Below are 14,379 nucleotides of genomic sequence, written 5' to 3'. Positions count from 1 at the left end.
ATTGGAGTAATTTCTTAGTTTTAGAAATTTCAAAGTGGACAACCTCTCCAATGCAGGAAGCTCCTTCACATAGTGACTGCTATACAATTCTAACCACACATCCATTTGGGCAATTTCACTCCAATGTAATCATCCAATACAAGACTCTGCAACTTCTTCATCTTCTGCATCTCATTAGGAAGATTGTACTTAAGATTATTCCTGTTTATGTGATGCAAATATAAATGCCTCATTTCTGGCCAATTTCCCATTATGGTTGCTAGTGCATCAAATTTTGAAAATAAGACTAAACGGAGCTCTATAAGATTTGTGAGATCCTTCAGAGCCACAACATTTGTGGGATCATTCAAAGCTTTTTCCATACCCATACTCAAATGTAGTCTTTTGAACGAAGTGAGTTTAGACATCTCACTTGGCAATGATGTTAAGACTTTGTGTTAGGGTCCCACCCTAACCCCCTTATTTATGTCATGGGATCACGTCATAGTCAAGAGTCAATAAAGCCCATATTAATATTTGTAAGTGGTTAACCTGCAATTAATGACGGGACCACAGTTAGTTGCAAATGGGCGGTAGTATTAGATAGATGGTATTAATAAAACCCACGGTATTGGCCCGTGGTATTGCATGTATGAGTCATATATAAAGGATAGAGACTCCCTGCGAGGAGTATCGTGTCTTGTTTTTGTATCGAGCTCTACTCTATTGGAGGTTGCCCCCTCGAAGAGGCCTGTGAACATTTCTCTCCGAGTAATAAAATCATTGCTATTCTGTGTTCTGGGTATCTTTTCTTCGCATATTCTATGTTCTGGGTATCTTTTCTTCGCATATTCTGTGTTTGGGTATTACTTTGCAGGTTAAGAGCATAACAAGTGGTATCAGAGCACTTTCCAGGGCTCGGTGGGATCTCCAATTTTTGGGAGAAATTTTTTTTTGGCTAGAGACGTGTTCCGGCGTCTTTAAACCACAGGATCTGTCGTTAAGCGCATAAACTTGCGGATTTGGGGAGGCATGCACACAGGAAATACAAGAGGTGGTCACGTCTGTTGGACTCCCTTGTAACCCCTGTGGGTACCCCTTCGAGTAGTAGCACATTAGACAGAACCGCGCACGGACTGTCTTCCACGTACCCTCTGGGTATATAGGAAACCCCCTAGCTCCCTTGAAACCTCGTCATAGATAAACCTTCGGCCGTCTTGTGGCTACAGTACACCGAGAACAACACTCAGAGAGATTACTCGCTCGTACGATAGGGTAGTCGGGTTGTACGGCTAAGGGTACGGTCGATCCTCCTTAGTTAGAGCCTTGAAACATTGGGCCGAGTACTACTGTCAGACCCTTATGTATATTGCGATCTGTAGCACCTGACACTCCTCAAGACCATAGCTCCCTTTCTATCGGGGGATCACACATCATCTATTCCAGATCAGCAAGTGCAACAACAACAGATATCAGTCCCGCAGCTCCATCAGATCAGCAACAGCAGTTGTCCCACCATTCAGATCTCTCAGATCCACCAAATCGGAGTAGTTGTGAAGGGTTCCTGTACCTGGATATAATTTTCGCAGGACTTTTGGCGGCAATGACATTTTGAGGATTTGGCGACTGCAGTATTGATCAGGAAGGAGTAAAACTCCGTTAGGAGTTTTCCAGAAAAAAAAAAAAAGAGTCTGAGATCTTCTGGGGCACTTATTGGTGACCTAGTCCATCAGAATCAGGGCGACGAGCTGAGCAAGGTGGTACCATTCAATTTCTTAGTAAAAAAATTTTGGCAGTCCCAATTTTTCATCAGGTTGGTGTATGGTAGAAACTCGCGCTCAAGTGATGGCCAATGAAAGGATGGACAAAATTGAAGACCAGGTGAACTCCATCCAATTTTTGGTGAACGAAATACAACATGAGATTAAAGGAATAAGTATCCAGATACAGAACGCACTGAAGGGCAAGGAGCCAGCCCACGAGGAGGCGAATAATGGCCATGAATACCATGAGGGTGAGTCTAGCCACTCTCCCCATGTCTGGCACACCCACCCACCACCCAGTCAGCGACCTCCCAAGTTGGATATGCATAAATTTGACGGTTCTCACACGTCCGCATGGCTAGCACAAATGGAGCAGTATTTCCAATTGAATCATATCATAGATGAGGGGACTAAGCTTATGGTGGGCACCATGTACTTGGACAATGAACGATGGCAATGGAAGGAATGGCATCAGCGTTGCAATGGACATTTTCAAAATTGGGCCCAATTTGCCAAAGCTCTTCGAAATCGCTTTGAACAGGAAGACTCTTTTTTGGGGCGTCTCACTAAGCTCCGACAGACGGGTACAGTGGATGAATATATTACCGCTTTTGAAGCCTTAGCCTTCCGCACTAAGGGTCTCACAGATGAGTTCTACATGGAATGCTTTATCAGCGGTCTGAAAGAAGCCATCAAAGCTCAGGTTCTCCTCCACCACCCTCCCACGTGGACAGAGGCTTGCCAGGTAGCTCGTAAGGTGGAACGTGCATTAACAGCCCAATCCAACCGCCTCAACTTCCCCGCTAAAGGTCGTCCCCCACAGGCTCCCAACATGACTCAGACACTTAAGATTCAAAAGGTGTCACCTGCAGAAATGGTCGAAAGAAGGAAGCAAGGACTATGTTACTACTGTGATGAAAAATATTCCTCGGGTCATAAATGCAAGGAGCCCAAGTTTTTTCAAATAGATGCCACTGACTACAGCTCCACCGAGGAAGATCCACCACTTGAGGAACCGGAGGCGATTGAAGAAGATAACCAAAAGGAGATTATATCTGACGAACCAATTATTTCGCTAAATGCATTGGCAGGCATTTCTTCCCCTCAAACTCTCAAAATCAGGGGTTTTCTTAAACATTGCCCCAGTAATAGTCTTGATTGATAGTGGAAGTACCCATAATTTCATCCATCAAAAGATCGCTGAAGCAGCGCATTGTTTTGTCTGTGCAGTTTCTAACTTCCAAGTCCAAATTGCAAATGGGGGCACAATGAAATGTGAAGGCCGCTGTGAAAATGTCAAACTTCAAATGGGGGATTTTCAGTTGAAAACCCACATGTTTGCAATACACATGGGGGTTGCGACATTGTCCTAGGCGCGGAATGGCTCCGCACTCTGGGGCCGATCACAATGGATTTCCAGGAGTTATATATGAGTTTTAAGCAGAACAACTCCACACATACCCTCCGTGGGCTACAGGCGGGAGCCCCCTCTATCATCAGCTCGCATAGGATGGAAAAATTGTTAAAAAAGGGCCATCATGGAGTGGTAGCTCAATTTAATGCCATCCAGGTAGTCGAAACCATGTCTCTGCCAATTCATCCTCAGATGCAACAGATTTTAAATAAACATCAGACGGTCTTTGATAAGCCTCATGAGCTTCCACCCTCGCGAGGGGAACATGATCATAATATCACATTGGTTCCAGGGGCCCAACCCCCAAATGTGCGGCCATACAGATATCCGTTCACCCAAAAGAATGAAATAGAAAAAATCATCAAGGAATTGTTGGAAGCAGGTGTCATTCGTCCCAGCATTAGTACTTATTCATCCCCAGTGGTCATGGTCCTCAAGAAAGATGGGGAGTGGAGGATGTGTCCCGACTTCAGGGCCCTCAATAAGTTGACAGTCAAAGATAAATTTCCCATCCCGGTGGTTGACGATTTGCTGGACGAACTCAATGGGGCTCAATTCTTCACTAAGTTGGATCTTCGCTCAGGCTACCACCAAATTCACATGAAGGAAGTCGACATTCCCAAGACAGCTTTCAAAACTCATGAAGGCCATTATGAGTTTCTGGTCATGCCATTTGGTCTCTGTAATGCCCCCTCTACTTTTCAGAGCCTTATGAATCACCTCCTCAAACCATATCTCAGAAAATTTGTCCTGGTCTTCTTCGATGACATCCTCATATATAGTGGCACTTGGGCGGCACATCTTCAGCATGTAGATCTACTCTTGCAACTGCTCCGCCAGCATAAATTATTTGTCAAGATGTCTAAGTGTTCGTTTGGCATGGAAGAATTTGAGTATTTGGGCCACATTGTGGGGCGTGAAGGTGTCAAGGTGGACCCCAAAAAGATCCAGGCAATGCAAGAATGGCCTCAACCTAAGACCTTGAAGATCTTGAGAGGATTTTTGGGTCTAACAGGCTATTATCATAAATTTGTCCGCAACTATGGCCGCATAGAAAAGCCCCTCACTCAATTCCTAAAGAAAAATTCCTTCTTCTGGAACGAGGAAGCATAGCAGGCATTTACCGCTCTCAAAAACGCCATGTGTTCCACTCCCGTCTTAGCACTACCTGACTTCACCAAATCCTTTGTCATTGAATGTGATGCTTCGGGTACAGGTATTGGAGCGGTCTTAATGCAGGAAGGGCGACCATTGGCCTTCACCAGCCAACAACTCAGTGGGAGGAATCTGGGCCAATCTACCTACGAGAAGGAAATGATGGCCATCTTACATGCAGTCGAGACTTGGCGACCTTAATTATTGGGGCGACGTTTCCAAATCCGCACAGATCATCACAGTCTTAAATATTTTTGGAGCAACGCCTATCCTCCCCACAACAAAATAAATGGTTAGCCAAAATGCTGGGATATGATTATGAGATCATTTACAAGAAAGGGAAAGACAACAGTGTAGCAGATGCATTGTTGCGCCAATTTGAGGAGGAAAGTACTCTGCTCGCAATTTCCCTCCCCATTCCAGACTGGATTGAAGAGGCTCGCAGGGAATGGTTTTCACACACAGGGCTCTCCCAACTCATTTCTCAATTGCAGGTAGATCCTAATTCCCGCAAGGGCTACTCGTGGCAGAATGATATTCTTCGCTACAAGGACAGAGTTGTAATATCACCAACATCTACCCTCAAAAGTCGCCTTTTGGCAGAATTTCACTCATCTCCCATTGCAGGACATTCGGGCTTTCAGAAGACGTATGCTCGCACCAGAAGATCATTCTTTTGGACAGGCATGAAAAAGGATGTCCTTACTTTCGTAGCCGAATGTGATGTCTGTCAACGCCACAAAGGGGAAACCGTCAACACACCAGGCACCTTACAACCATTGCCCATTCCGGCCTCAATTTGGATGGAGGTTTCTATGGATTTCATTACAGGTCTTCCAAAGTCAGGAAATAAGTCAGTCGTCATGGTGGTTGTGGATCGACTGTCGAAGTATGCTCATTTCTGCGCCCTACCCCACCCGTTTACACCTACCTTGGTTGCTCAAACTTTCATGGATCAGATCTTCAAATTACATGGCATGCCCACTTCTATAGTGTCCGACAGCGACCCGATCTTCACTAGCAATTTTTGGCAGGAACTCTTCAGAATACAAGGCACTCAACTCAAACTCAGTACTTCATATCATCCGCAAACAGATGGTCAAACCGAAGCCGTCAACAAATGTCTAGAAACCTACCTTAGGTGTTTCACTTCAGAAAAGCAACACCTTTGGGCACAGTGGTTACCTCTGGCGGAATGGTGGTATAACACCAACTATCATGCCACCACCAAAATGACTCCCTATGAAGCAGTCTATGGTCAACGTCCGCCTTCCCCTACTTCTTATCTCAAGGGATGCTCCAAAGTACAAGAAGTGGATCAACTCCTACAACACCGCGCAACCATGCTCGCCCATCTTCGCGAGAATCTTCATCAAGCTCAGAACCGCATGAAGCAACAAGCCGACCAACATCGCTCAGAGCGCCAATTTCAAGAAGGGGATCAGGTCTTTTTGAGGCTGCAACCATATAAGCAAACATCACTCAAAGATAAGGGTTGTCAAAAGCTCGCTCCAAAATTCTATGGACCATACCAAGTACTTCAGCGCATTGGAGAAGTGGCTTACAAGTTGGCTTTGCCCCCTACGGCAAAAATCCATCCAGTTTTCCATGTATCGTGCCTAAAGAAAGTGATTGGGAACAATTGCCGAGTTCAAACCAGTCTACCTGAATTAGATGAAGAAGTGTCAATCTGGCTTCAACCCGAACAGGTTCTAAACACACGAGACAAGCACCTGCGCAGCCGCATGATTAAGGAGGTCCTCGTCAAATGGAAAGACACCTCTCCGGAAGATGCAACTTGGGAACCAGCCACTATTCTTCAGCAGTTTCCGCAGCTTCAGCCTTGAGGATAAGGCTAGTCTTAAGGGGGAGGGCATGTTAGGGTCCCACCCTAACCCCCTTATTTATGTCATGGGATCACGTCATAGTCAAGAGTCAATAAAGCCCATATTAATATTTGTAAGTGGTTAACCCGCAATTAATGATGGGACCACAGTTAGTTGCAAATGGGCGGTAGTATTAGATAGATGGTATTAATAAAACGCACTGTATTGGCCCGTGGTATTGCATGTATGAGTGATATATAAAGGATAGAGACTCCCTACGAGGAGTATCGTGTCTTGTTTTTGTATCGAGCTCTGCTCTATTGGAGGTTGCCCCCTCGAAGAGGCCTGTGAACATTTCTCTCTGAATAATAAAATCATTGCTATTCTGTGTTCTGGGTATCTTTTCTTCGCATATTCTATGTTCTGGGTATCTTTTCTTTGCATATTCTATGTTTGGGTATTACTTTGCAGGTTAAGAGCATAACACTTGCAGTTTGAAAGATCCAAGAATTGAAGCCTAGAAAGACCGCATATAGCCGAAGGCAATTCCTTGATGTTAGTAGAATTCAATGTGAGAGAATCAAGCAATGTGAATTGAGTGACCGATGCTGGCAGTGACTGTATTTGAGTATGGGAGAGATCAAGAACCCTCAAAGCATTGAGCTTGATTAGAAATTTTTCTGGAATAGGTTCTAGATTGTCTAGAACTCTCACATTTGAGGAGCTCCAAGATCGAGATGACAAAACTAGGTTTTTTCTTTGGGATTCCTTCCTCTCCCTTTTTTGTTGATTTGAAGTCTCAGTCCTATGTGCCTAGCTTGAGAGTATGCCATATCAAAATGTTAAGAAGCAAAAGAGAAAAGTCCTTTCATGTTTTGATGTGTTGTCTGTATCCAGACAAATGACATGGCAACTTTAGCAGAGTTTTGGATTTCCTTAGTTTCATTGCATTGCTTGATGATGCCAAATCGACTTAAGTTGGAGATCACATTTACACTGGCTGAAGTGTATGATATGCAAACCCAGATGGGGTAGTGTTTCTGGCTTAATTCAAGGTTTCTTCCATGACCAAATGATATCTCACCTTCAAGCACATTGAGAAAAAGACCAAAGTTGAATATAAAAAGAACATTGTTTGTCTTTGGAAGAAATTGATACAATTCTAATTGGTATCCATACCCTGATTCTCAGCTTGTTTGTACTGCATTGTTTTATGCTGCTTGTTTGTGCTTGGAATTTATGTTTATAGTGTTTGCTTTGCACCATGTGATACAAATACTAGTGTTATAAACATTAAACTAATATTATGTACTAAATCTCAATACCTCATATGAGTGTGCATCCATACGAATACAAGAAACTGGAAAAGATGATCAATCGGTGTTTGCATTTGCCTTAACGCAAGATTCCACTTCTTTACAGAGTTGTTTCCCCTCATTGTTGCAACAGTTACAATTATGGCCAACGGTAAACATTTACACTCATCGGCAACTTTTCTGGCAATATGCTCTAAACACTGTGGAAGATGGCCGTCTTTGAAGGCTACATTGTGAAACAACTCCCAGGATTTCTCGCGGGTCAGGGGTAGGATATATTTACAGTTTTTGGCCATCATTGCTTCAATCACATATCTAGTGCGACTAGAGCATATGAGTTTTCTTCCTCTGTCATCTTCAAATTCCACCCCCAGTTTTTTAAGATCTAGTAGACTTCACAAGTAATAAAAAATCAGAAAAAATTTCTTGGTCTTCAGATATTTTGACAATTTTCTCTTTCTCATAGACTTCCTCATTTCAAAAATTATTAAATAATCATACATTACTTTTTGATTTTATAATCAATACTCTAAGATATTGTTTTTCTCATAAATCTAGCACATAAATTTCCACCACATGCTTCTTTTCTTTTCCGTAGTTATTTAATAGCTTTATACTACCTCATACTTCTTTTCATTTAAATAGTCATATATTATTTTGTTACGGTCAACACAATTTTACTTTTCATAAAGTATCCTTATAAATGATAAAGAATAATTTATAACTTTAAAACTTTGTTGCTCATCAATATACATCAAAAATGTTTTTTTTTTCCTAAACATTTTATTTTTGTTTTATTTTATGATTAGTTTTTTTTTTTTTAATCAAAATTATGCATAGATTTTTTAAAACTAAACATTTTATTTTATAATTATTATTTTTTTTAAATTTATGCATAGATTTTTTAAAACTAAACATTTTATTTTTATTTTATTTTATAATTATTATTTTATTAAATTAAAATCAAAATTATATATAGATTTTTTAAAACTTGAGTATAAATTGTTTAATCGGTATAATTAGTGAATTCTAGTGAACAACACTATTTCATCTATAAGTTCTATTAAGTCATTAAAAAATATCCTTAGTTAATGTGTTATGTAATAGAGTTAGTCCTCGTATAAGTGAAGAACTTATACATGCATAACCATCTTAGTCAACAACATTAATCCTAATAATAAATATTACAATATTATTATTAATAATAAATAATTTTTTTTCCAAATTGTCTATGATCCTCCAGGGCTGACCTGGGGCCACATTAGCCCTAAGTTGATTGGATTTTTTAGTGTCTCTCTCCTCCTAGCTGAGGAGGCCCATCCTCAACGAGATGTGCTAGTAAGACTTGGCAATAAATATTAGTATCATTATTAATATTAATAACACTTATTAAGAATAAATATTAATAATTAGTATTGATTACTAAGTAGCAAAATTATTTATGTTCTATTACTATTATTAATATTAATTATCAAGTATCAATATTATTAACACAATTTTATTTTCTTTATTTTCTTAGATTATTAGTAATAATTCATTGATTCACCTCAAAACGATGATACAATGTTGATTTTGATTTCTTGTTTTCTGAAATATTCAAATATTTAATATTAAATATTAAATAGAAATTTTTATTTATTTATTTATATGATACATTAAATTTTGATTTTTGAAAAAATATTTCATTGATAATTTTTATTTATTTATTAATTTATATGAGATATTAAATTTTGATTTTTGAAATAATATTTTATTTGATAGAAATTTTTTATTTATTTATTTGTATGATATATTAAATTTTGAATTTTTGTTTGCCTTGAGTAGTTCAAGTGGCGATGGTACCGGAGATCTTGGGTTTGAATATTGTACTACCCTCCCCTTGTTGCTAGGTAATGAAACTTGACAAAAATAAATAAATTAATTTTTGAAAAAATATTTCATTCGATTAGAAATAGAAAAAAAAAAACAAAAAAATTATATTTAACCAATCAACCATAAATAAATTTTAAAATATATAGAATATAATTTTTTAATATAAAATTTTTAAAAATAAATTATTAATATAGAACTTTAAAATATCATTAAAATTTAATTGAAACAATAAACAAAAATGTTGATAATAATAAAAGATTCAACATAAAGTTTTGCCAAAATTGATTAAATTAATTTAATATAGTTAAACATAAAAATTAAAACAAATTTATTAATAACTCTTATTGTTAGTGAGAATATATATATATATATATATATATATATATATATATAAGTTGTATGTCACTATTTATAACTATATAGGCGCCTCACCCTAAATAATGTGGTAGATAAATTAGATATCAAACCAGTTAAAGATGAAATGAAAAAGTTAATAGAATTAGACCACGAGCGTAACAAAAGGGCTTGAACCTTATAATCTTCGGTTTAAAAGAGGATGTAGATGAGGATACTTTAGCCATAGCCCAGACAGAATTACATAATAGATTACAAATTGAAACAACGTGTCTCACAGAAGCAACAAGGTTGGGGAAATTAACTGAAAATAAAGGAAGACTAATCCGAATAAAGGTGAGCTCTATTGATCATAAGTACGACATACTTAGTAAAACCTCAAGTCTAAAAGGAACGAGAATATTTATAAATGAAGATCTCATTCCAGAAGATCAAGCAGAATTAAGAAAGGAGGTTCAAAACGCAAAAGAAGCTAGAAAGGAAGGAAAATGAGCAATAATCAGAAATAGAAAAGCCTTTATTCGAGATAGAAACCAAAAAGATAGTAATAAATAGCAATTCAACATGCTCCGGATCCTTTCTTGGAACTGTCGGGGTTTTCCATGGAACAAAGGCCCCAAACTAAGTTGGATCTCAAATGATGTTGATATTATTTTGCTTGTTGAAACTTGGGAGCACGAAGAGTCCAAGGTCCCTAACATAGATGGATTTATGCTATGGTCTACCTGGAACAAGCGATCCTCCCGTAGAGGCATTGGGGAAATAACTTGTTACATTAAGAAGAACATCTCCCGCCATGCTAAGATTTATAAAAACGACCCTTACAACCAATATAGTTGGATAGAGAGCAGTGACATTAATAACAAAAAGACTTACATAACAATATGTTATTTTCCCCCCATCAATTCTAACTTCTATAAGAAGAAGAATCTAGATAAAAATAATCCTTACAATGGTTTAGAGAATGATATTTCTAGCATAAGGAATGAAGGTAATATCATTTTAATAGGTGACTTTAATGCTCGAACTTCAAGCAACCAAGCTACTATTCTAAGCAATCATTCCAACCCTAATCCTCTTTGGTTAGACGAAGACCCTACTCTGGCTAGTAGGTACAAAAGGAGCTCTGAAAACCTCGGGGAAAATTTGTTTGGGTCAGAGCTAGTCAAGCTCTATAGTGCTCAGGATCTCATAATTTACAACGATCTAAAGAAGTGGCCCAATTCGAGCAAGATGACCTGCATCCATGGACTTGGTAGGAGCATGGTAGACTATGTTATTTCCGATCGCCCGTTATACAACAAAATAATAAATTTTGACATCTGAAATGACCACGAGCTTGACTCTGATCATAGGCCTTTACTTATAACTCTCAATTTTGTCATGCATAGAGATCCCATAGAAAATAATCCTTATAGCCAAAAGAACTTAATATTTGATAAAAATAAAAATGATCTCTTTCTAAATGAATTAAAAACTAATTTTCTTCCTTTATCTAGTATAGACAACATAGAAGACCTCTATCTTAATTTTACTACAACCCTCTCATATTCTATTAACAAGTTCTCAATTGAAGTTTCAAATAATAAAAGAAATAGAAAAACCAACCCATGGTATGACAAAGATTGTAAAAGTGCGAGGAGAGCAATTAAGGAAGCTGTTGATGAATCTCTTAAAATAGGCAAGATAAAAATATACAAAGCCCTAACTAAAAGGAAAAAGAGGTAGTACATTCGTCAAAGACAAGAGAATATCTTACACCTCTCTAAGGTAGCTCCTAAGAAATTTTGGAGGCAGATTCTGACTAGGAAAACTAAAGATAATAATAAAATTGCTCTACATGATTGGAATTCCTATCTTAAAAAGCTTTATGAATCTCCAAATGTCATGGATAACTTGGAAACCCTGCTCACAACGAAAGAATTTTTCTGTTTAGAAGACATTGAGTTTGGGGTTAATCACCTGGCTAATGGGAAAGCTAAGGACATTGAAGGTTACTAGGCGGAAATCTTAAAAATTGGAGGTCCTGTCCTCATCCCCCACATCCACAAGCTTTTCAATCAAGCAGTCAAGAAAGGGTTCCCTAAACCTTGTACTGAGAGCCTCATTATCCCTGTTTTTAAAAGTGGTGATACAAATAACCCCTCTAATTATCAGACAATTATGATCAGCCCTCTCTTAGCCAAGTTATATGGTAGTATTTTGGAAAAGAAGTTGAGCATATGGCTTGAAAGTGAAGGTAAGCAGGCTAAAGGCCAAGCAAGTTTCAGAAGGCATCACTCAACAACAGACCACCTCATTACGCTTAGGATCATTGTGCAGGAATATCGTAATAATAAATCCAATCTCTTTTGTTGCTTTGTGTACTTTAGAAAGGCTTTCAATGCGGTTCCTAGAAACAAACTTTGGAATAGATTAGAAGAGCTAAAGGTTCATTTCGAGTTGAGAGCTGTCGCTATAAGGTTATACGAGAATGTAATTGCCAAGCTAAAGAGAAATGAGGGGTGGTTGAAAGATATTAAGTGTAATATCGGAGTTAAACAAGGTTTCCCCCTCTCCCCTACCCTATTTGGCATTTACATTGACAAGCTCGAAGGCTATTTAGAGGAAGCAGGATGTGCTGGCACGATCTTAGTTAGGATAGTCGTCATCCTTCTTCTCTATGCTGACGATATTGTTCTTCTCACAAGGTGCCCATCTGATCTTGATAAGAAACTCAGGCTTCCTAAGGATTTCTGCTCTACCATGGGTATGACTGTTAACACTGACAAAACAAAAGTTATGATTATCAAATCCAAGAAGGACACTTACGCTAATTTTATGTATGACAATAATAACTTGGAGGAAGTGTATTTTTACAAGTACCTAGGAATTGATATTGATCACAAGCTCAACTGGAACTATAGCATTGAGAAAAGGATTAATGGGTAGTGGAAAGCTTATTTTGGTCTTGAAAATAATTGTAAAACATCAAACTTCATAATGTGGGATAAAAAGAAGTTCCTCTTTGAAACTTTAGTCACTCCTGTTATCTTATATGGATGTGAGGTTTGGGGTTGCAACATCTGTAGATAATCCTGGAGAAAGATTGAGCAAATCCAAAAGCGTTTTATAACGTATAACCTGAAAATTAAAAGTAATACACCCTATCTATTCTCCTTATAGAAGTAGGTCTTTCCCCTATCGAGAGCCTAGCTATGATTAGGCTTCTGCTATACAAGCACAAACTCAATAACATAGGAGATCATAGACTTCCTAAGCTAGCTTTAAATTCCAGCCAAAACCACCTAAGGCTCAAATGGGTGTGGTATAAAGACACGAGGGCTTGGTTAAACTATTGGGAGATCAACAAGAATGATGCATTGCAAAACATTAATAACATTAAAAATATTGTTACTTCTAAGTTCAAAGAAAAAATGTGGCGTGAGAAAGATTTAGCGCTAAAAGAAAATTAAGTTATTATAAGAAGGTCATCAACCCCACCCTAGAAGATCAAAAGTATCTCTCTATTTTAACTAGCTCAAAGAAGAAAATTGATATAGCGAAGATTAGAACGAATTCTTATGAGCTCCATAGTGAAACAGGTCGTTGGGCAGTTCCTAAAAGGCCATGGATGGAAAGGATCTACCATCTATGTGAGAATAGGAACATCAAGGATGAAAACCACTTCCTCTTAGAGTGCCTCGTGTACAACCACATTAAATCTCAGTTTCATCATCTTTGTTGCAATACTGAACTTCCTAGCATTTTACGATGTCAAAATTATAGTGAGCTCGGGAGGCTTCTCTCCAAGCTTTTCGAGCATAAGAATAAAATCTTAAATCAAACTAAATAATTTGTTTCTTTAGGTCCGATAGACCAAAGTCTGGTCTCAGTGAACGTTAACCATCATCATCATCATCATTAAAATAAAGAAAAATTAAAATAATTAAAATAATATATTAAATAATTAATTACGTATTAATATTTTTAATATATTTAAATTTATTTTATATTACTTTTAAATATCTTTTTATATATAAAAAATAATTTTATATTTTTTAATTTAATTTTAAAATAACAATTTTTTATTGATTTTAAAAATTTATAAAAATAAAAATTAATTTAATAATTAAAAATGAAATATATATACAATTAATTCATTTTTTATATTATTTAGTTAAATAAAAGAAAATTCAAAAATAAAATACAAAAATGAAAATCATTTAGCTAATTAATTTTTAACAAAAACAATTTATTAATGTCGAAGTTTAAAAAATCATATAAAACAATTAATCATCGATCTAAAAGTAAATGTAATAAAAAGAAAAATAACTTTAATAAAATCGAGGAACAATTAGAAAGAAAAAGCCGTGTTCGGGAAGTTTCTTCGAACTTTAAAGGCTACCTTGAAACGATCTTATTATATAGAAAAACACTGTCCCGCCGAAAATAGGGTTTATTTCAGGCTGGCCAATACTCGTTAATCCGAGCAGCAAGTGAATAAAGGGGTTTAAAGGTTAAAAAGTCATTGAAGCAATGTGGTGACGGAGATATAATGTGGTGACGGAGATATAATTGTGATAGTTAGATTTAAGGTTTAATATATTATATTGGTTTTAGTGGAAGTTAATTATTATTATTATTAATAAATATTTTTTTAAATATTCATGTTGTTTCATAATTATTTTATTTATTTTTTCTGTTGAAAGAAATTAATT

The sequence above is a fragment of the Pinus tabuliformis genome, chromosome 4_1, assembly GCF_031772625.1.
Source record: "Pinus tabuliformis cultivar Carrire ecotype Pingquan chromosome 4_1, CPIR1, whole genome shotgun sequence".
In the NCBI taxonomy this organism is placed as follows: Eukaryota; Viridiplantae; Streptophyta; class Pinopsida; order Pinales; family Pinaceae; genus Pinus; species Pinus tabuliformis.
Note: the sequence above shows the minus strand (reverse complement) of the source record.